This window comes from Sciurus vulgaris (genome assembly GCF_902686455.1).
Source record: "Sciurus vulgaris genome assembly, chromosome: 6".
Lineage (NCBI taxonomy): Eukaryota > Metazoa > Chordata > Mammalia > Rodentia > Sciuridae > Sciurus > Sciurus vulgaris.
In genome coordinates, this window is record NC_136466.1 from 20,234,439 (window position 1) to 20,256,967 (window position 22,529).

At 46.1% G+C, this 22,529-nt stretch overlaps 1 long non-coding RNA gene across 1 annotated transcript; it reads left to right on the forward strand.

Annotated features, from left to right (window-relative positions):
• Positions 1-9,329: 9,329 nt before the first annotated feature.
• Positions 9,330-22,117, forward strand: LOC306664564. Its single transcript, XR_013764746.1, has 4 exons — positions 9,330-9,542; positions 16,075-16,152; positions 17,279-17,354; positions 20,003-22,117. It is a non-coding gene; the product is annotated as an uncharacterized lncRNA (long non-coding RNA).
• Positions 22,118-22,529: the final 412 nt, after the last annotated feature.

Genomic DNA, 22,529 nt, shown 5'->3' on the forward strand with positions numbered 1-22,529 from the left:
CCCACAACCGCCATGGAGTCCGTGCTGTCAATCAGGCTCTGAGCTCAGAAGGCTGGGTACTAACTTCCCTCCATCAGGGGGGAGGAGAACACTGAGCCTGCAGTGGGTAAGTAACTGGGAAGTGGCGTAGCCAAGGTTTGAAGCCAGGCAGGCTGCAGTCTGGCTTGAGGGCCAAAGCTTGAAAGCCCTTAGGCATGCAGAGGGAAGGGGCTTGTTGGACGGAGCCCAGACGCTCACTGAACGGAGAGAGAAGGCCAGGCGGAGCAGGAACCAGCGTGGATGGGACCGCTCCTTCAGATTACTGTTGTGGGATGACTCAGCTGTCACCAGTCTTCAGAATGGATGATATACCAGAGGCTGCCTTTCCTGCTTTGCAGTTTGGAGGGGCAGCTGATCACAGGAGGGGCTGCATTTTATTATCCTTTGTTCTGGGTGCAGATCTGGATTTGCAGGTATAAAGATAGTGCTCTGTGACCTTGGGTAAATAATTTAACCTCTCTGGGCCTTAGTTTCCTATCTATAACATAGGGACAATGAGAGTAGCTACTGGATGGGAATGTTGCAGGGGTTATATGAATAAATATTTGCCAAGAATTTAGAATAGTGCTTGACATTCTAAAAGCACCACAGAGTGTCTGTTCATAAAGGAGGGGCCGCTGCTTATTACACCCTGCAGCTGTGGGTCCTGAACCTCCTTGCAGGGTCTGTGTTTCCCCTTAGCCATCTCTGTCAGTCCGCTCTGAGGAAGTGACTGTTCGGCCTGCATGGTGCAGCCCCAAGGACCAGCCATAGCTGTGGCCCTTTGAGCTGGTTTGGCATGCAGATACCCAGGCCCCGCCCCAGAGTTACTGAATCCTACTCAGTTTTATAAACGTCCCCAGGTGGTTTGTAGGCACAGTCAAGCTTGAGAAGCACAGCCTGAGGACTTTTGGAAGCAAGTAAAGGAAGAAAGGAAAAGTCTAGAATCTCAACCGCCATTGGAGATTCAGGCCCAGCATGCACTTTCGGTTTCCCAGCTCAGAAGATTTAGGATAGTAAACACTTAAGCACCAATGGGTCAGTGGAGCTTTACCACGCACTGAGGCACCTACACCCCCTCTCTTTGGCTTGCTTTGCAGCACTGCCCATGGGGTTCTCAGACTCTCCGATGCTACTTCCATTTTCGGAGGTGACAACTGAGGCTCAGACCCTGGAGTGAGCAGAAACCTGCTACCCGACATCAGAGCCGGGAGTTACGCCCAGGTCTCCAGATGTCCTAACTCAGGGCTTGTTGCCGTTTCCACTCTGTTCACCAGTGACAAGCGAATCATTGCTGATTCTCTCTCCTTCTCTGTTACCCGGGATGGCCTGTCCCCAAGTCCCATGATGAGGGTGACTTGGACTCAGGCTTTCGACATGATTTCCCTGGTTCCAGCCCGAGTTAAGCTCTTGTGATGATGATGATGATGAAGAATTAGTTATTGTATACTGAGGACTTAAGTAAGCGCTTTTCTTACATGAATTAACTCATTTAATCCTCTGGCCACACTGTGAGATCTGTACTACGAGTAATGCCGTCTTAGCACAGGGGATACCCCAAGGCTCCAAGGGAGGAAGCCATTCAAAAGCAGACAGGAGCAAGGGGCCCCGCTGGAATGGGTCTCTCCTGTCTCTGCAGTAGCTGCCGAGCAGGTTCGTCTTCCCAGTCTGCTTTCCCAGTCCCTGCAGCGTGGACCTCTGTCTCGTGGTCCCTGGCTTCTGCCTTGCCAGGGACATCTTTTCTTGACAGTCTCTCTCATTCAAGGTTCCCCCCTTTCTGCAATCCTCAGTATTCACTAACACCCGTCATGCTTCTCCCAAGTTATTTGCTCGTTTCTTTCTTTCTTTTTTTTTTTTGAACCAGGGATTGAACCACGGGTGCTTTACCACTGAGCCACATCCCCAGCCCTTACAAAATTTTTTAAAAATTAGAGACAGGGTCTCCCCAAGTTACTTAGGGCCTTGCTAAGTTTCTGAGGCTGGCTTTGAATTCTCAATCCTCCTGCCTCAGCCTCCTGAGCTGCTGGGATTACAGCCGAAGCCACTGCACCCAGCACTTGTTCATTTCTTGTGTTCATAAGAGTGTCACCTCCGTGAAGGCTGGGTCTTCTTGGTCTCAGCACGGTGACTAGCACAGAGTAGGTGTTCAGTAAACGGTTGTTGAATAAACACTGCTCATTGCATTAGTTTTGATTTCTTCGCCTGGGCTGTAATCACATGTGAGAGTATCCGAAATGGTTTTTATATTCCCTACAGCATCTCGGAGAGTTCCAGAATGCCATACAGTTAATATTTATTGACATGAAGCCATGTGTTCCACTCAGTGACAGCCAATACAGCTATTGGTTTGATTCCTCTGGGGCTCTTATTTTTTTCTAGAACAAGGAGAGGTGAGTCCCTTACCATCACTCTGCTTACCACCAGAAGGATCCAGATGGCGATCTAGAGCCCAGGAGGGTCTGTGGTAAGGAGGTCCCAACCCCGGATGACACCGTGGACTGAGCTCCAGGTCTAAGTAACGGTAGCTTTTTGCAATGACACCTGGTACCGCGTCATGTGCCATGACCACGGGAGGCCAAAGCCTGTCCCCTCCCTGCCCCTTGGCACAAACCAGTGCAGATGAACTAGAAGAGGAATTTCTACCTTTGAGGCACAAGCCAGCTGGGCTGTTGCTACAGATCAGCTAAGAAAATCAGTCCTGCCAGCCTCCTGCAGTTCACCCAAGGCAGCCTCGGGAGTGGGAGCGGGAAGATCTTCCTGGGAGGCCGGTTAACCCTGCGCTGCCAGAGACGACCCCGAGCTCCCCAGTCTGCACAGAAAGCCCAGCCTTCGAGTGCCTGACTAAGGCTTTTATTGTCAGGCCACGGTCTCACAGTCGGCCCCTTGTCTTGTCTTCTAAGTGTGGAGAGGCCGCAGTTCACTGGAAAAATCTTTTCATGGGGTGCGTTTATGTGGTTTGGGTGGGTAGGGGCCTTCTGTGGGGTGAGAAGACCCTTCGGGTTGATTTGTTGTGAAGAAGTGGCCTGTGGACTCCTTGGTAGTCTAATCCTGGGAGGGCTACTTCCACTCACTCCACACTCCCATGCCCCGGTAAGAGTCTTCTTCTTGGGTTCTACTATTCTTGTTGCTGTCGCTCAGAGAGGGTATCGTCCTCAAAGGCTCTTGCTCTGGAAGCTTGGGCCCCAGTGTGGTGGAGCCTTTCAGAGGTGGTCCTGTGGGAGGGAATAGGTTACGGGAGCTCCACCCTCAGGAATGGATTGACATGGTCTTGCAAGAGTAGGCTAGGTCTCAGGGGATGGGATCAGTTCCCATGAGGGTGAATCTTTGTGAGTTGAACCCTTCACAGTCTTTTGCTTCCTCTCACCTTGTGAGTCTCTCCCATGGGCTCCTGCCATGCCATGCCACCTGCCATGCTGTAATAGCCAGAAATCCCTCACCAGAGGCAGAACACATGGGGCTGCCCAGTCTTGGACTTTCAATCTATTGCACCATGAACTAAATAAACCTCCTTTCTTCACCAAGTGTCTAGTCTCAGGTATTTTACTATAGCAAAGAAAAGGGACTGAGATACTCATCATCACCCAATTAAACACAACTAAATTTCCAGGAGGTGTAAATAGGTCTACCATCAAGATCTCAGAAGAGTGCCTTAAAGCAGCAGAGGCAGGAAAGTGGGTGGCATGACTGTGAGGAGGAGTGTCCCCCAGATGCCCCACCTCTTGACTTTCCATCTTTTTAGTTCCTCCAGCTTCCTCTTCAAGTTTCTCTCCTCCCTCAGCCCCTCATCCACCCCTGTTCTCCTGAGAACTTTCTTGCAAATGGCATTTGGCTCAGGCTCAGACAGGAAGTGAGGGCACAGAAGCATCAACATGACTTGTGAGGCAAGATGATTTATTGGGATGTTAATTTGTTCTTGAGCTCCCTCGTTCTCCTCTTCCTCCGCATGTTAAGCGGGTGGCTTGGTCCTTTTGGGCTTCTTGCTTCAGGGATACTGACAGCAGGAGCAGCCTGTAGCCCGCAGTTCATCTGCATCTTTTAAAGAGACACTACTAACTGCTTGTGGATGAGGAGAAGGGAGGCAGCCAGCAAGTCTCATATGGAATGGGAAGGGAAGAGAGGTCTGGGGCAGGGTCAGGCGGGGAGAGACAGGCACGCATCTCCTGGCACATTCCCAGAGAGGGACTTTCTGCTCCCTCCGGAGGTCTCCTGGGCCTTCTGCTCTGTGCCTCTTCCTATGGTGGCTCCTGAAAGAGATAAGAAAACCCCACGGAGATGGAAATTAGGGGTTCAGGGAAGGCAGAAACTGGGATGGGGGTTCTGTGCCCCACACAGGGCATGGAAAGGGAGCGGCCCTGTCATGCTTCCAGGGCTCCCTGTAGGCATGGGCCTGGAAGAAATCAGTGGTCTCCATGAGAGACTGGAGTTTCCAGAACATCGCAAAGTTATGCTGTGTGATTAGCTATTCGTGCTTGGGAAGGGGAGGGGCTAGGGCTGCTCCAATAGGAACAGGATGCGTATGCGTCTCCAGCCTGGCGGATTGAAGTTCAAAGTGGGAAATCAATAGGTTTTTTTTTCTTTTTTTTTTTTTTTTTTAAATAAAGAAAGTTACATTTCTTTCAACATTGAGGCCTGCAATTCGTATTTGCCCTCTTGATTCTAAGAGGCAAACTCATCCTGAGGGAATGGGGTCTTTTTCTTCGCAATGTTTCCTTTACCACTTGTGTGCTTTCTCTATTCCTTGGGCATTTCCCATGTCCTTTTGATTTCATGAGTGCTAATTGGAGGTTGACTACTTGTTGGGTGCTGTATTCAGTGGAACGGATACATGATGCACAAAGGGGGCCTTGCAGTCTCATTGGGAAGATGTATACGCATCAAATATGTCTACAGATATTTATATACACACATATGCAATGGGATAACAGCTTAGAGAAGGAAAGCTTCTGCTCTAAGGGTGAGCAGTAACAGCTGACACAGTCTGGAGTGGGGCTGGAAGTGGAGAGGGTCAGAAAAACAGGAAGTGCTGTCTGAGCCGAGTTTGTACCATGATGAGTGAGGTGCGTGCATATGTGTGCGTGTATGCTCTTGCAAATGTGAGATGCACACATGTATGTATGGGTGCTTGTGTGCACACAGGAACAGGTGTACATGCAGAGAAAGGATTTCAGGGAGGAGGAAGAACAATCTAGAAGGCACTGAGATTGGGGAAGGAACCAGGTGGTGAGGTCAGGGAGGTTGTGAGGAACAAGCTCACCTTGGACATCAGGTTGGGCAGTGTGACCTTTACTTAAGAGCAACGGGAGGTCACTGAAGGATTTTAAGGCTGGAGTTTATAGGATCTGTTTTGCACTTTAAAAACATTACTCTGCCTGCTGTGCTCAACACAGATGATGGACAGACACCACCAAAGCAGAGAGTCCAGGATTTTCTAAGGAGGTAGAATCATCTGTAACCAGGGGAGGGTGTTCAAACATTATTGAGTGAAAAACCAAACAAAAACAAGCTGCAGAACCATACGTGTGGTGATATTTATGTTTTTAAAAAGAATATTCATATGCATGGTATGTACTCCCTCCAGAGAAGTTCAAGCATGCGTAACATCTTCCCAGCCCTTTGCTACTTCATTATAGAAGGAAAATATCTTGGATTTGGGGGCCCACAGGTTTGAGCCACTGTTATATTTGCTGACTTCGGGCATGTCATTTAGCTTCTTGGTGCCTCCATTCTTTCATCTGCAAAATGATGGACCTTGGACCTGAGGAGCTCTAAACACAAATTCTCCCAACCTTTGGATTCCTGTAACTTTGAGAAGAAAGGCAGTGTGACTAAGGGAGGCCGTGCACATTATGCAGGCAAGTCACATAACCCAGCTCAGCTTCAGCAGCGCAGAGCGAGGGTGACATTCTAGAAGAGCAGCATCAGGACCGCCGAGAGTGAGAACATCTCACGGGCAGCCTGACAGTGGGAGGAGTGGGCAGCTGTCTCTGGTTGTGATTTGCCACCTGCTTGGACCAAAATAGCCCCATCTCCTGGTCTGCTCCAGGAAACATGGGATTAGCTCATCCAGGACTGGAGCTTGGACTACAGCAAGCTTCTCCCCTGCAAGACCCCACGAACCCACAGGAGGCCTTTAACACTGGCAGAAATGAAAGAAGGGAACCAGAGGGAGGAAGGACTCATGATGTGGACAATTTTGAAAGCCCCTGCGACTGGCCTGATTGGAGTGGACCCTGGAAACAGGGGAGGGCTACTGTTTTCCTCAGGCTGCACCTGGGAGCCCAAGTTCTTCAGGACACAACAGGTGTCATTCAAAATGGGACACCCTCTTCAAGTAAGTTGGTGAAATCTTGCTTGAACAAGATTGAACTTAATTTAATAATTTAAATTAAATTATTAAGCTAATTTCACCATGCATCTAAGGGGGAAAATAACATACAGGATAAAAGGTGGATAATAATGTATCCACCTTTTTAAAGAAAGCACTTTCTTGGATAAATTCCTCAGCCCACACTTTAGGAATAACAGATTAGACTTAAGTTTAATTGTTAGGAAGGGGACTGGGTCCTACCTTCACCTGAGCACCCAGAACCTACCACATTGATAGGTCTGTGGTAGGGACATGATAATTACTGAGCTAATAACTTCCAAACTGACTTTGCCTATTTTAAGATGTGCCTGGGGTGTCTCTGGATATCTAAATTTCCAGATAATTTTAGTTCTTATCATATGGGGTCTGTGAATATCAGTAGAATGATCATAGTAAGCTCACTATAATGGCTTCCTTGTGACCCTCAAGAGCTTTCCTCTTGATTCCTTGATCAAATCGCAGGTCTTAGGGAAAAGAGACCAAATGTGAGCTGTCCTGATGACTATTAAATAGCTTTACTAGCTCGCTCATCACCTAAAGTATCAGGGCCTCGATTTCCTTGTGTTTGAAGATTGAGTATGAACTAGTATTAGTTTTGCAGTGACAACAAATGATCCCTGACTCTCAGTGGCTGGCAATAAGGAAGGTCCAGTTCTTGCTTGTGTTCCATGTTGACCATAGGTCAGCTTCCTCTCTGTGTGGATGACTGGGCTGCTTCTTTCTGGGCCCCATATGGAGACATGCTAGTCACCAATGGCTTTTAAAGCTTCTGCTGAAGCAGGGCCTGCCTCTTGTTTGCACACATCCCATTGCCCAAAGCGAGCCACATGGCCAGGCCTAACACCAATAGGGCAGGGAAGCTACTCCTCCCACAGGAGGACACTGGAAGTCACATGAGGTGGTGAAGCTGTCTGGTCTTTTACTGAGAGTCACTGGGAACATTGTCACGATCTACCACAGCCCAGATGCTATTCAGGCTGTGGCGGCTATAGTGTTAGTGTTTCTGGTTTCCTGTTAGCATGAATCCCAGCATGATGGAAAACCTGTTTTCAGTGGAACTTAATGAATGAGAGATAAGTTTCTACTTGTCCATCAGCTGCAAAATTCTAAAATGAGTATTTTCACAGCAGGGATGAGCAGTGGTTGAGGAAGGGTCTGGGTGTTTCAGCCTGGTCCCCTAGAAATCATGCCAGGTACAACTCTGGTTTTAGAGGGGTCCAGAGGCTGCTGTCTTTGGTGAATGACGTGTGTATTGCGTCTGGGTTTAAGCAGAACATTGGCAGCATCATTTTTTGGATGAGAGGAGATACATGTCTGGGAGGGCTTGTTGTTTTCCAGGGTGACCACCGGAAGCGGGTAAGTGAGAACGAAGAGGTTCAGTTGCCTGGGGCTTTGTGCTGGGAGCTTCCCATTGGGTCTATACATTTTGCAACACTGGCGTTGAACCATAGTTCTCCAGATCTGTCCCTGACACTCACCTGGGACGGGAAATGAAAACAAGGTGTGATGGAATTGGAATTCTCCATGACCACCGTTGGTAGGACATAGTCAGCAAGATGAAATTGAACAGCAGCAGACTTTAAGGTTCAATGTTTAAATTCCCCAAAATTGATGACATCAGGTATCAGAGACATCTCACTGGATAAACGTCCTTCTGCTAGTAGATGATAAACTATGGTTGACTATGAGCCAAAATCAAATGACTGCTGGATATATGGTGTGGATAATGATTTTAGATTTTAGGTTTTAGTGGTAGTAAGTATAGGGACATCTTATTTCTAGTCTGTGGACTTGGATGGGGCAGCTGGATTGGGAAAGGGATAGAGAGAAGGAGAGAGATTGGTTGGTTGAGAGGGTGAAGCACCCGGGCCTGGCTTGCTCTGGCGCTCAGCCACGGCACGCCTCAGGTTGACTGGGAGCTGCGAGTTGTTCATCTGCTATTCCCTTTGCTGGTTTTGTTTCCTTTGTGTCTATGTATGAGTACTTTCCTGTGTGGCGTCTCATTCTGTTGCATATAGATACATATTTTAATGCCAAGTTTAAAGTGCGAGTAGCTTCCTAAAGACAAGCAATTGCTGGTGTGAGCCAGCGAAGAGCAGCGTCTGTTCCAGCCCAGCAGGAAACCTGTAGGTGTTGGATTTCTCAAGAGGAGACCATGCTGTTCCCCAGAGCAGTACCTCTGCTCAGGAGAAACTTGGGAAAGCTCAGTTTTTGAGTGTGGGCTGATTTTTGGGTTCACTTTTTACCTGAGATATGACTCAGGGATGTGGCCGTTAATGAGCTGAGGTGTTCCTGCTTTAATTTGATAGGAATATTGACCAGTCAGGGCTGAGTAGGAGGAGGGTGAGATGACAGTAGAACAGGCGAGGGAGCTGGGATATTCAGCTTACAGAAGCTGCAGAACTGTCTTTGATTATCTGAAGTGCAGTCATGTGCTGGGATAGTCTGCTTCTGTGTTGTTCTGAGAAGAGTCACAGGTAGTTTGTGGAAGTTACATATGACCTGAGGTAACTATTAGATTATTGGTTATTTCTAATTATTAGAAAGATTTTTCTAATAATTTAGCACAAAAATGGAGTAAAGAGCCTTCACGTGATAATGAGTTCACTGCCCCTAGGTCATTCAACCTGGCAGAAGTTGAATGACCATGTGTCTGGGAGGTTCATGGGGCTTTTGTTTTGCTAGTGAATATCCATTCTCTTTCTCCTGGTGATTGTGCCTACATTTTGTCTAATAAAACTCCTGCTTGGAATTCCATTCGCAACCCACATGTCTCCAGTGAAGTCATTGATTCAGCCCTTGGCTTCATCAATGAGCCTGTGAGATTCAGATCTGGCATCTCATCCTTCAGGCTGCAGAGATTGGTTAGGAATGAGCATGTGACCCAGTTCTGGCCAAAGAAAAGTAGAGCAAGCAGCCTGGATCACTTATCCATTGGGTTGGAAGCAGGAAGGATGTTCGTCTGGAGAAGGACCAGGTCCTGAGGAAATGAAATCAGGCCTGAAATTAGTATCCCTGCAGGGCTGACCAGTCATGTGGGCCAATACCTTCCAGTTTGTGGTAAGAGGTTGGAGAAGGGCTTTCAATAACTTGCAAACAAGAGTCCTTGATAGCTACAATGTGTGCCAGGAGGTTCGGGCCTGTGATTTTCCACGTGGTGAGTTACAATCTTATTCACCCATTTATCTCTTAGATGTGTCAGTGGAGGAGCTAAATGCCATCAGGAGCCTCGTGAGCAAGAACACGTTGCAAGTGACAGAAAACTTCAGAGCACAGAGTGGGAGCCTTTCCTCTTAAAGGCTTCTGGAAGAATCCTCTCCTCTACTGGAGGTGGAAAAGGTAGTAAAAAGGAGAAAAGGGGAGCATTTAATTTGAACACCCTTAGGTCTTGCCAAAGTCTCTTAAAATTCTTGGTTGATCCTTATTTAACCGGAAGTGACCTCTGTAAGTCTATGTGCTGATGTCAGGGCTTCCGTGTGGTAGAATCAGCTGTGTTGTGGGAAGTTGCAATTGCATCAGAGGAATTTAATGAGCTCAGATATGGCAAAAGCAGGGGGCAAAAAAGCACCGAGTCATCCTGACACCCAGAGATTAACAAAACCAAACAAAATGCCTTAAAGGATTCCAGGCCTTCTTGACCAACAGTGGTTCCGCACAGTGGGCTCTGTGGGAAGCCCTTAGTGGCTTCTAGTTCCTCTCTCCAATTCCTTCCTTCTCCTTTTGTCACGGAAAAAACCCACTCAGAGAGGTTGTGTGTTCAATCAATAAACTTTATAGATGCTATCTGAGAGAGTTTTAGGCGTTGGAAATACTTCAAGGGGCCCGTTAGGTCCTGCCCTCGTGGGGAGTTTACAGTCTTTGAGGAAACACAGATATTAATGGGCAATGACAAATAATATGTAATGTAACTTCAGTGTCTGTATTAGTTTCCTGTTGTTTCTGTAACAAAATTCCAGCCACTTTGGTTGTTCAGAACAGCATGAATGTGTATCTTGTATTCTGGAAGTCAACAGTCTGGTGTGGGTTACAGTCAAGGTGGTCAAGAGTCATATTCCTTCTGGAAGCTCCAGAGGAGACCCTGATTTCTTGCTTTTCACTGCTTCTGGGAGCTTTCTGTCTTCCTTAGCTCTTCCCTTTCTCATCACGAGACCTCTGTTTCACTGCCACATCCCCTTCTCTGAATTTAACACCTCTTCCTTCCTCTTATAAATACCCTTTGATCCTACTGAATAGTCTAGGATGATGACTCTGTCTCAAGATCCTTCTTTTAATCACACCTGCAGAGCCCCTTTTCCAGGTAAGGTAGCTGTGTCGGTCAGCCTTTCCTCATTGTGACCACAATACCTGATAAGAACAACTTAAAGAAGGGAAGTTTATTTTGGTTCATGGTATCAGAGGTTCGGTCATGGTGGGTTAACTCCATTGCTCTGGGCCCAAGGCCAGACGGAACATCATGGCTGAAGGGTGTGGTAGAGAAAAGCAGCTCACCTTCTGGCACTCAAGAAGAAGGGGGCGGGGAGGAGTCTCCTGGGAGGAGTCCTTCCCAGGCATACCCCCAGAGACCCTCTTCCTCTAGCCACACCCCACCTGCCCACCACTACCACCCAGTTAGTCCACTCAAATCAGGATGGACTGCTTAGGTCACAGCTCTCACAATCCAGTCATTTCACCTGTAAATATTCCTGCGTGAACATAGGAGCTTTTGTAGGCTCCTGCACATCCAAACTATAGCAGTAACACACTCACAGGATCAAGAGCTTGGGATGTGGACATCTTTGGGAGCCATTTTCTGCCTGCTGTAGATAGTTATAAGTGTTATGAAAAAAATAAAGCAAAGTGAAGGAAGAGAGAATGCAGGGAAAGGTTTTAAGAAAGGCCTGTGTGGTGGGACCACTTGTGTTGGAACACGAAGTGTGGGCAGGAGACATGGCAAAGCCCAATGAAGGACTTGTAGGTAGAGGGGACAGTGGAGGTGAAGGCCGGGGGAGGGAATCAGCCTGGGCTGTTGGAGAGACAGAAGGAAGGGCTGAGTGCTTAGTGGAGGGAGCAAGAAGAAGAGTGGGAGACAATAAGGGAGGCAGGGCCAGAGGCCTCAGGTGGAGCTTCACCGCTTATGCTGAGGGCTTCTGATCTCATTCCAAGGGTAATGAGGAGGGGTTGGTCAAGGAAATGACACGTCTGTTGTAGTGACAGAGAGGACCCATCTGGCTGCTGTGTGAACAGATCACAGGAACTGAGGTGAGGAGAGAAACCAAGAGGCACATCAAGAAGCTCCTGAGTTGTCCGGGGAGAGATGAAGACCTGGGCTGTGGTGTCGGGTGGGTATGAAGAGTGGTGAGGTTTGGGATCTATTTTGATGTTAGAGCTGAGGGGAATCACTGGTAGACTGGATAGGGAGCAAAAGGGAAGGAGATGAGTCAAGATGACAGTTTTACCCCAAGATTCTGGGTGCCATGTGCTACAATGGAAAGCACTAGGAAAGGAGCAGATTTTCTTTTAACAGGACTCAGGAAAGTCAAGAATTCTGCTTTGTATATGTTAAGTTCGTTATGGCTAAAAGATGTTCAAGGGGCAATGTCGAATGAAAAGTTAGATAATCTAAGTCAAGGATTCTGAGGACGTGTGGGGTCTATAGTATAAATATTTCAGCCCAGGTACGGCCTTTAAATCCATGGGGTTGGATGAGATCATCAAAGGAGTGACAATAAAAGTTAGTGAGAAGAGGACCCTGGGAGAAGAGAAGAGCCCAGGGACCCTCTAACATCAGGAGATCAAGGAGAAATTTGAGATAGAGGTCCAAAGAGTTGATAGAAGAACCCAGAAAAGGTGAGGTCCAAGATGCCTATGAAAGCATTTCAAGAAGAAGGAGGTACCCAACTGTGCCAGGTGCTGCTTGTAGGGCAGGTAAGAATTATGGAGGCTAAACATTGTCCACCACTGGGTGTGGGACTTGGAACTGTTAAGAACCCTAGAAGGAGGTGTTTCTGTAGAGTGAAGGATTGGATGAAAAAGAGGATGACAAAGACAATGGCTGGTGAGGGGTTGAAGGTGGCAATTATGGTTTTGTCAAGAAGGTTTGTGCTAGGGGAGAGAGATGAGGGAAGTGATTGGAAGGGAATGTGAGTGCTAAGGTGGTGGGAGGTATTACACCCAGTCTGTAGGCATAAGGAAGGATCCTGTTCAGAAGAAAAGAATGTCCTTGAGGGACAGAACTGGGAAAACAGCATCAGTAAAATCCCTAGCAGGAAAGAAGCAAGGGGGTCCACATGCATAGACAGAGGTACTGTCTCTACTTCAGTGATCAGTGGGAATTTGAGATTTGTGTCCTGAGAGTCAAAGGACACTAGTGATCCTTGCCTGTGTCTTCCTTCCTGGCCACTGGGAGCTGATTTTTCCAAGAAACTGGAATAGCTGAGTGGGAGTGGGGTAAACATTTGACAGTGTTTTCTAGGAGCTCAATGTGAGTGCAGCTCAGGGTTGTGCTGGCTTCCTGATGAGTCTCAGAACCTCTGACCTTCTGACCCTTGTCCTCACCCACACTCACCCAATTCAAAATGGCAGATCTTATCAGTGACAGAAGGAATGTGTGGTGCTTGGTAAAAGGCAGATTCCTGGGTCCTATCCCCAGTTTACTGACCAATATCTACATTTGAAGTCAGGATCCCCAAGCTCTTAAACTTGATGGGGTTGCCAATCAATGCTTTCAGACCATTAACTTGATTTTTAAAGGAGCATGTTCTTAATTCTCTGCTCTAGGTCATATTAACTACTGGATTTGGAGAAACTGCCAGGAAACTCTAATTCTTTGATTAGTCTTCCTTCTGATTAGCACTACTCCTTTGCCCTATTCTCCCTCGATTTTTACCTTCCTGACAAGCTACCACTGAGTCCTGCCCATCCAGCAGAAATTCCTGAAAAATGCTAATATTTGATATCTGGAGGTTCTCAGGGTGTGGTGTGTTTGGTTAGGAAAGGCAGAGCTTTGTGGACTCAGCAATGAACTGAGGACATATTCTTCTCTCCTTGAAGTTTATTTCCCAACAGGAAAACTATCTCTACTCTCACCCTCAGCTCCACCTTATAAGAAAACTTGTTTGTCCCTTTCTTGTTGCCATGAACATATTGCTGTTCAGCTTCACAGAGGTACTCCTTATCCTCAGAAAGCTATTTCATTTAAGAGATAAATGTTTAAAACAACAGTTTCCAGGGTACATGTTCAAATGGATTTGTTTCTGTCAGAAGGCTAATGCCAGGGAGAATCATCATTTTTGCTCCATTGACATCCCAAGTATGCTGGGCAACTTTCAGTTTATTTTTCAGAATAGACTCTTTCCTGCCCCAGGACCTTTACATATTCCATTCCCTCTGTCTGCAAAACTGTACTCTCATTTTGTTTAACTGTGTCCTTTCCTTCTTCAGACCTATGTTTAAATGCCAAGTCCTCTGGGAGGTTTCTCTACTCCTGTACCTAATATAGGTCTTCTGTTCACCTTCTTTATTACTTATCTCTGCTCCATCTTTGTTTCTTTTATTGATCTTGTTACAGTTTGTCATTATTTTATTGTTTATTTACTTAATAATGACAATATCTTCCAATAGATTATAAGCAGTGTGAGGGCAGAACCTCATTTGTTTTGTCCTTTATTTTGTCCCTAGTACTTGGCACTGTGGCTCCTCATTTGTTGCTTGAATATGCCCAACACAGGAAGAGGTGTATTATAACACATGCTGGTTCCTACTCCTGAACCAGGTAGGATTTGGCTCAGCAGCAAGTGACCGCAAACTAGATAGCAGAGGCCTGAACAAGATGGAACTTTATCCCTTTGGTGTGCAATGGTTCATTGACAGTCAGGGAATCAGATTCCTTCCAGTTCATAGCTCTGTAGAGCTAAGGACACAGCCATTACACTGAAGGTCCAAGATGATAGCTGGAGCTCTGCCATCAATCACCTCACTCTACATTCTAGGCAGGAGTTTGGTAAAGAGGTGAAACATGATGGAAAAGCCCATGCCAACTGTCTTTCACAAAAATTTCCCAGAAGTTACCACTACACTTTTACTTTCCTTTCATTGGCCAGGACTTAGTCACATGATTATATTTATCTGCAAGGACACCTGGGAAATGTAGTTCTTTTGGGAGGACACATTATTGCTCTAACTAATATTAAAGGCTTTGCTAATAAGAATGATAGGGAGTTTGGGTAGTTGCACAAGCAACTATCAGTCTCTGCTATACCTTTCCTACCCAGAAACCTTCAATAGTTCCCCAGTAGATTTTAGGCCAAGAGTTTTTTGTTGTTTATTTGCTTCTTTTATTTGTGTTTGGTACAGGGGATTGAACACACAGCACCTTATCACCGAGCTACATCTCCAACTCTTTTTAGTTTTTATTTTAAGACGAGGTCTCACTAAGTTGCTGAGGCTGGCCTTGAACTTACTATCCTCCTGTCTTCGCCTCCCAAGTCACTGGGATTATAGGCATGTGGCACCGTGCCTGGCATGTCAAGAGTTCTTAATGCAGTTATGTGTCTGAAATATTTTAGAAACTTTTTCAAAAGGGATATGCTTAGGCTTCAACCTCCAAGATTCAGAAGATTTGGGGAGGGTTTGTTGTTGTCATTTTGGGGAGTCAGCCATGACCTTCTCCACTGCAAGCCTGGGTTCTGAACTATTTGAGGAAACTCAGGAGTCAGGCAAGCAGGCAACAAAAATCCACCTTAATTCCTGATCTGACCATTTGGAGAAGGCAGCTTTTAGGTGTGTAGAGGAAGCAGGCTCCTCAATGCTTCCCACTCCTGAATTAGACAGACTTACCAGGTTGTAGGCAGAGTGAGCTCACAGTGTGCGTTTTTGTAGGGAGAGCCTTTGTTTTGATGGCGTGGCCGGAAGTGGTCCAGAACACATGTGCTCTGCCAGCACCAGGTCCCCAGGAGCTGAGCCGCCTCTGCCCTTTTCCTCCTCTTAGACTCAGGAATCAAATAAGCTGTACCTGTTTCCCATCCCCTTCCCAGAAGAGGTATGAGTCAGGAGTGGGGCAAGAGGCCAAGTGGTTATTCTGGGGAAGCTGAAGAGTGGGGAACAGGGTGAGTTCCCCTAATCTGCACCATAAAGCCCACATTCCTTTGCAAAGCATCTGAGCACCTTTGTGGTCTTCTGGGACCTGTGCTTTCAACTTTATGTCTTCCTTCTTCGTATTCCTTCTGCTCCCACATTTTCCTATCCCAGTGTGGTTGCTCATGTTATTTTCTGTGTGGAGAGCCCATCCTTTTTAACTCTGCACACTAAACTTCAACCTTCAGTCAGAGTCCAGGACCAATGCCATATTCTTCAGAAAGTCTCCATCAATCCCACCCTACCAAATTCATCTCCCTTTGCTCTGCATTCCCGTGACACCTTGATTCTGCCATATATACCAGCTTCTCATTATTCACACGTATTTCCATGAAGCTGGACACCGCTAGTTGCTTGTCAGGAAAGCAACAGAAGGCAGACTTGCGTGGAAGGAGGTAGGGAATTGGAAGACTGGGAGGGAAGGGGGAGATAACTGCAGGTCTGCATGGTTTGGAGCTGTGTGATGGTCCCCTTCACACTGGCTGTGCACTCTTCAGTCACCACGGGTGTCAGCCTGCTTGGCATTTCTTGCACTGAGTCTGCCTCACATAGCCACATGACTTGTCTGGCTCTTGTAGATGGATTGGGACCAAGAAATACCCCATGACAAAGAAATGCTCTCCTGTGGATCCTCCAATTGCCTTGTAAGCATCATGGTGAGTCTTCCTGAAGCTTGTGTCAGTGACCCCAGACCTATCCCTTGGAGTCACTCAGATTATACTGACTGTTTTTTGCCCAGGAAAGTCCTTCCAGCATTGAAAGTCAGACAAGCTGCCCTTGTTTCAATCTCCTCTCAATAAAAAGCATTCGATAACAGTTGTTTTTATGAATGATGTTAATAGTGCTATGATTGATCTTTAAATGCCAACTATGAGTATTTAGCAAATGAAGAAAGCCTGGGTCAGCCAAGAGAAATCAGAACGTCAGACTTTTATGGGCATTTTAGAAATATTTAGCCTAGAATAACAGACAACCTCATGTGCTCATCTTGATAAATGGAGTATAGCTGCTTGCAGGATAGTGTTGGTTCTCTGGCCACATGTGGCTCACTGTAAAAAGATCTGGGAAGGACAGGTGTTGGCTTCTGGGAGGGGGAAGGAGAGGACAGTGGGGAGATGTCAGTCACTTGCTGTCATGACATTAACCAATTTTAAAGGCCAATAGGTAGGCCAGTTCTTGTCTGGAGTGGGTGCAGCATGGGACCTAGAATTCCTGACGTTCATTCTTAAGTGTTTATGCTTTTGATCAAAATGCCTCACTGCTGTTGAAATCCAGAGGCCGATGAAAGGTTGATCAACTTCAGTGGGTTTTTGTTGCTGTTTTGGTTCTTTCGTTTTCTTACCTCTTGGCTGTCTCAGCTACCACCTCCAAAGGCCAACTTTTACGTTAATCTGCCTAGTTAAATGAGAAAGAATCATCTTTTTTAGTTAAATGAGACAGAATCATCTCGCTTCTTCCACTGCCATTCTTTTTGGGAAGCACAATAATCAGTCTTTAATGAGCTTGTGACTCTGAACCGAGGTATAATAATTTTGGTGACTCTGCAGCTTCCGTTGATGGAAATACATTTATTTTAGAAGCTGATGACCTGTGGGAAAAGACTATTATTCTAAATATCATGATGAGGTCATGGGAGCTGATGGAGGGCTTGAGGGGGCGGGGGAAGAGAACCAGGGAAAATTAGAATTGCATATGAATGAAAATAGACTGTTTTCTATTCTGAGCAAGAGATCCCGGCTTTGTGATTTTTTTTTTTTTTTTTTTTTTTTTTTTTTTTTTTAGGGGTGTCAAAGCAAAATGTGTACAGATGGGAGAAGTTTCTGGAGGCCGGTTCCACCCTTTGCCTAGGAGACCTCAGGTGACATGAAGGGTCGTAGGGAGGTCAGCCTAGGTCCTAGCATGGAGAACTAGAGGGCTAGCAACTGGAAAGGTGACAGTTACTGGCCATGTTTCATGTCCTACCTTAGACTTGATCCTGTTCTGAAATTTCACAGGAAGCATCACATGCACTTTGATTATATACAAGGTTGAGAAGCAAAAAAGGAATGAATGAATGAACAAAGTGCACAGTCACCCATAATGCCACCCCTCAGTCAGCACCACTGCACAGACACACACGGAGACCTACCTGTGTACACCTGTAGTGTTGTTGGCTGGGGGTCTTAGGAGGCACTCTCTTCTTTAGTCTCATTCTTTACCGTAATCCCCTGTGTACATCTTTCTTGGTAAAGAAATGCAGTCTGTCATGCTGATTGGTTGCCTTCCAAAACTCTATTCCTACCTCCTGGCTTTGCAGCAGAACTCATGGTTTCTAAGGCAGGTGCTTCAGGTGTCATTCTACCCCTAGTTCCAGGGCGATCGTTGATCAGCTTCACCAATCAGCCTATCTCGTTGCCCAGACCTTAGTGGTAGGTTCAGGGATGTACACATAGGCCAGTTTGGATCAAAGAGATATTGGCTAATAGTTTCTCTTTCATTCAAGATTCTGGGCCAGGCACAATGACTCACACCTGCAACCCCAGTGGTTCAGGAGACCTGAGGCAGGATGACTGCAAGTTCAAAGCCAGCCTCAGTAACTTAGGCCCTAAGCAACTTAGTGAGACACTGTCTTAAAATAAAAAAATAAAAAAGGGCTGGGAATGTGGCTCAGTGGTTAAGAGCTCCTGGTTCAATTTCTGGTACCAAAAAAAAAAAAAAGAATCTGGAATTGATGCTGTCTCTTACCTAGGCAGATCTGTGACCACTATTGCCAGTGGCAGGGACAGCCGAGCCTGAAGCTGTAGAGTTGAGAATATGGCAGAAAACATGGACCTCCAGAATCTATCAGGAACCTCTGGATCACTGGTCCGAACCACCCCTGGACCTTTCAGTTAAATGAGTCAATAATTTTAATCCTGCTTGAGGTAGATTTTCGGTTGCTAGCAACCCAAAGTATCCTGAACAATACAGTCATTTGAAAGAATGGAATAATAATATATGTGCTATAGGCATTTTCATGTCTCCCATCCAATCTGATCTTTAAATAGTTGTGTGAGATAAGCGCGTATGTTTGTCACGAGCAGAATTGGAATCCAGAGGGGACAATGGACTGTTCAAGGTCCCTGATGTGTCTGTCTAAGGTCACATAGCCCAGTAGGGGCAGCAAGGTTCTCTGAATTCTGGAACACAACTTTTTAAAATCAGTTATGCTTCAATGTAAAGAGACCGGGATCCAGGAAAGAATTCTGAAGGACAGGGTCACATTATTGGGCTGACCATAGAGATGTAAAGGTGACCTATCATGTGAGTCACTTGCATCCTGAATTTGAACTTTAATATATAAGACATGAAAAGGTTTGGAGATGAGAGCAGATGTTCTCAAAGTGCAGACTGGAGAGATCTTTTCAGCAGGTTTGTGAGGTCAAAAACTATTTCTATGTAATGTTAAAATGATATTTGCCCTTTATCCTCGTTCTCTGCCAGTGAACAGCAGAGTGTCGTGGAGGCTTCGTGGTATGTGAGGCACAATAGACTGAATGCAGAAGAACACATGAGCATCCGCTGTCCTCTGTAGAGTCAGATAGGCAAGGATTTGCAGAAATGTCACACAATGCCAACCCTCTCTTTACGGACAGATGGAACCCACTCAGACAACAGCGGGTTGAGTCCTCAGAATGTGGGAGAGTATAAGGGCGTTCTGAGACTCCGATACGAAGAACCATTGGACTAAAGGATAAGGATGATTTTTCAATTCAATTTCTTTGAGAAGACTCATGTAAGAAAATCTAGTTTTCTTTTGCCTTCTGACACCTGGACAAAATATAATGTGAACTGGATATTTGGCCATCAAGGAGTAATATGATCAGAATAACTTAAACTGATTTGAACAACTTGGGTCAAAAGTTCACTTAGGGATCATACTGAACCTGTGTATGTTGATGAAATTGATCAGAAATGAACTGTTTATTACTTTGTGATACATAAGCACACAGAAACATTAGACCTGTGCAGTGAGAGGTATCTCTCTACTGCACACATTAGCAATCAGTGTTCCTGCGTGTAAGCAGCAGAGGCTGACTCCTGTTGATTGGGCAGAAAAAGAGTTTACCAAAAAGATACTGGAGCTGGGCATGGTGGTGCACACCTGGAAGATCAGCAACTGGGGAGGCTGAGGCAGGAGGATTGAAAGTTGAAGGACAGTCTTAGCAACTTATCAAGGCCCAAAGCAACTTAATGAGATCCAGTCTCAAAATAAAAAAATAAAGAGGGCTGGGGACGTGGATCAGTGGTTAAGGGCCTGGGTTCAACCCCTGGTGTCAAAAAAAAAAAAAAAAAAAAAAGATACTGGAAGCTCTCAGTATTGTTAGGAGAAATGGAGACCTGGGTCAGAAGCAGGCTTCCAGGAGTAATGAAAACATCACTTCAAGGAAAAGACCAATGGAGGGGATTGTCACCCTGCTATGCCGGGATCTCAACCTTGTCAACACCGTCACCTAAAGTCAGATCTGTTGCCATTCTCCTTGCGAGTAAGATGCACCCCTTGGAAAGTCTCCTGATTTCAGTTGCTGTCTTTGGAATCAAGTCTCCTTGGAGTGGTCTTGCAGCCAGGGCCCTGGACACATGCCTTCATGGAAGCTACGAGGGAGGCCGAGGTTTGATTGGAGTCTCTTGGAGAGGTGGAACACACAAGGCTGGCAGTATGTCAAACATAACAAAAGCATTAACAGAAGCGGAGAAACCAGAAAACAGCGTTGATGTTCACAACACCCGGTGTTGGGTGTCCTGGAGCTGTGGGGGTACGGAAGGTCAGGCAGATCTGGGTTCGGATTCTGGCTTTGCTGTTGCTACCAGCCGTGAGGCCTGAGGGGAGTCACTTAAACTCTCAAAACCTCATGACATCTCCTGCCTCCTGGGGTAGATAAGAGGATTAGTTTCATTTCCTGGAAACAGTAGCATCCAATAGAATATTGTGTGTACTTACTATGCACCCAATAAATAGTAGCCCTTCGCATTACCAGCTTTCAGGCTCTTTCACAGATATTTCCTCCTTAGCAGGATAAGGAGGAGCTGGGGCGCAAGGAAAAGAAAGGAATTGCCTAATACTTGGGCAACAACTCACATTAGGATGTGCTTCTGAACTCTGACCCTGGGTCTATCTCCTATCCTAGTTCCTAAACCTCATCACCTCCTTGTGCAATCAAAAGGGGGAGGTGACTTTCTGCCATGGAGGACTTCAGTGAGAAAGCCCTCACCAGATGGGCCCCTTGACCTGGACCTTCTGAGCCTCGAGAACTCTGGGAAAAGAAATCTCTCTTCTTTATAAGTGAGTATCAGATACTCAGTTATAGCAGCATAACACAGGCTAAGATCCTTGAACTTCACAATTAAGACCAACTGATTCAGAGAAGAAACGTGCAGACACTTGAAACACACAAAGATCCCCAAATCAAGTAGACTATACTCTCACCAAAAATACTTATGTGTCAGAAATAGAAAAAGTGTGTACCTAAGAAGGAAATTGAGAATCAATGGACACTCACTGCCCAGGAAAGAAAGAATTTGTCTGTATCCTTTGATACTCTGTTTGAAGCTATCGAATTTTTAAAAAATTAGAATCCACTGATTTATTCCTCTTGCCCTATGTTCAAATCACACACACACACACACACACACACACACACACACGCACACACACACAAAGTAGAAGGTGTAATCAAGTAATAAAAAAGTACTCTTGGGTTGGGGTTGTAGCTCAGTGGTAGAACACTTGCCTAGCATGGGTGAGGCCCAGGGTTTGATCCTCAGCACCACATTAAAAAATATACACAAAAAATAAAATAAAGGTTAAATTCTAAAAAAAAGAAAGTGCTCTTACATTAGCTGATTATATTAGTGTGAGAAAATTTAAGGTGACTTTTACTTACATTTCTCGTTCTTATCTGTGTTGTTTGAATATTTGCCAGCAAGTACATTGTATTAGAAATAATTTTTAAATATTTACAGATAGCAGTAAAGCTGTTCTCATCTCGGGGAACAAAGATCCGCTGCAATGTGAATTCCCCAAGGAGCTGAGCCTGACATGAGGATTCGGGAGCAGATAGTTCACGCAGGAGGTGATCTAAGTGCAGGTTTTCCGACGTGTGCTGAAGGGATAAATCTGAACATCTGCCAAGTGTGACTTGCTGATCAGGATAGCACTACCTAGGGTCCCTCAAATAACAGGGCTCCAAGGTAAAATGAGTCTGGAGGCACAGGGTAGTCTTCACTGCAGGGCCTCTCGGGGTCTTCGCCCGGTGGATGTGCTCTGAGCCCCTCCGAGGGGGACTCGCAGAACCAGCCCTCCCTTTCGCCCCAAGGTGACTTTGTAGGATTCATGTTCCTGTGGGCACACTTTAGGAAACATGGGATGACCTCAGAGGCCACATCAAGCGATCCATTTGGTGATTTCTATGATCTCACTTCATCTTTTCCCCAAGTAAGCAAGATGAGGCAGTCTGGTCAAAATCTCTTGTCAAATCCAAAACCAAGTGGCTGGTTATTGGGACTCAAACTTGAACCTATTGAGTCCTCATTTTTTCCCACTACACAGTATGAGGATGTCAGTATTATAATTTGAGTGGGCCCCGCCCAACAGAGATGTTGAAGTCCTAAACCCTTAGTACCCCTGAGTGTGACTTCACTTGGAAATAGGACCTTGACAGAGATAATCAAGTTAAAATGAGGTCATTCGTGTGGGCCCTCATTCAGAATGGCTGGTGGTCTTATGCACAGGGAAATGTAGATGCAGAGACAGACGTGTGCAGAGGGAAGACAGGAGGTAAGCTGGGTGAGGCTGTACCAGCCAAGGACCAGCTGGGACTACCGGAAGCTGGAGGGTGCGGGGAAGCATCTCTCCACCACAGTCTTCGAGGGCAGCGTGGCCCAGTCACCACCTTGGTCTTGGACACAGCCTCCAGAACTGCGAGACAGTACATTCCTGTTGTTCTAGACACCTGTTGGTGGTCCTTTGTCATGAAAGCCCTAGAGCATGAGTACAGCTGTGTGACATAAGCCA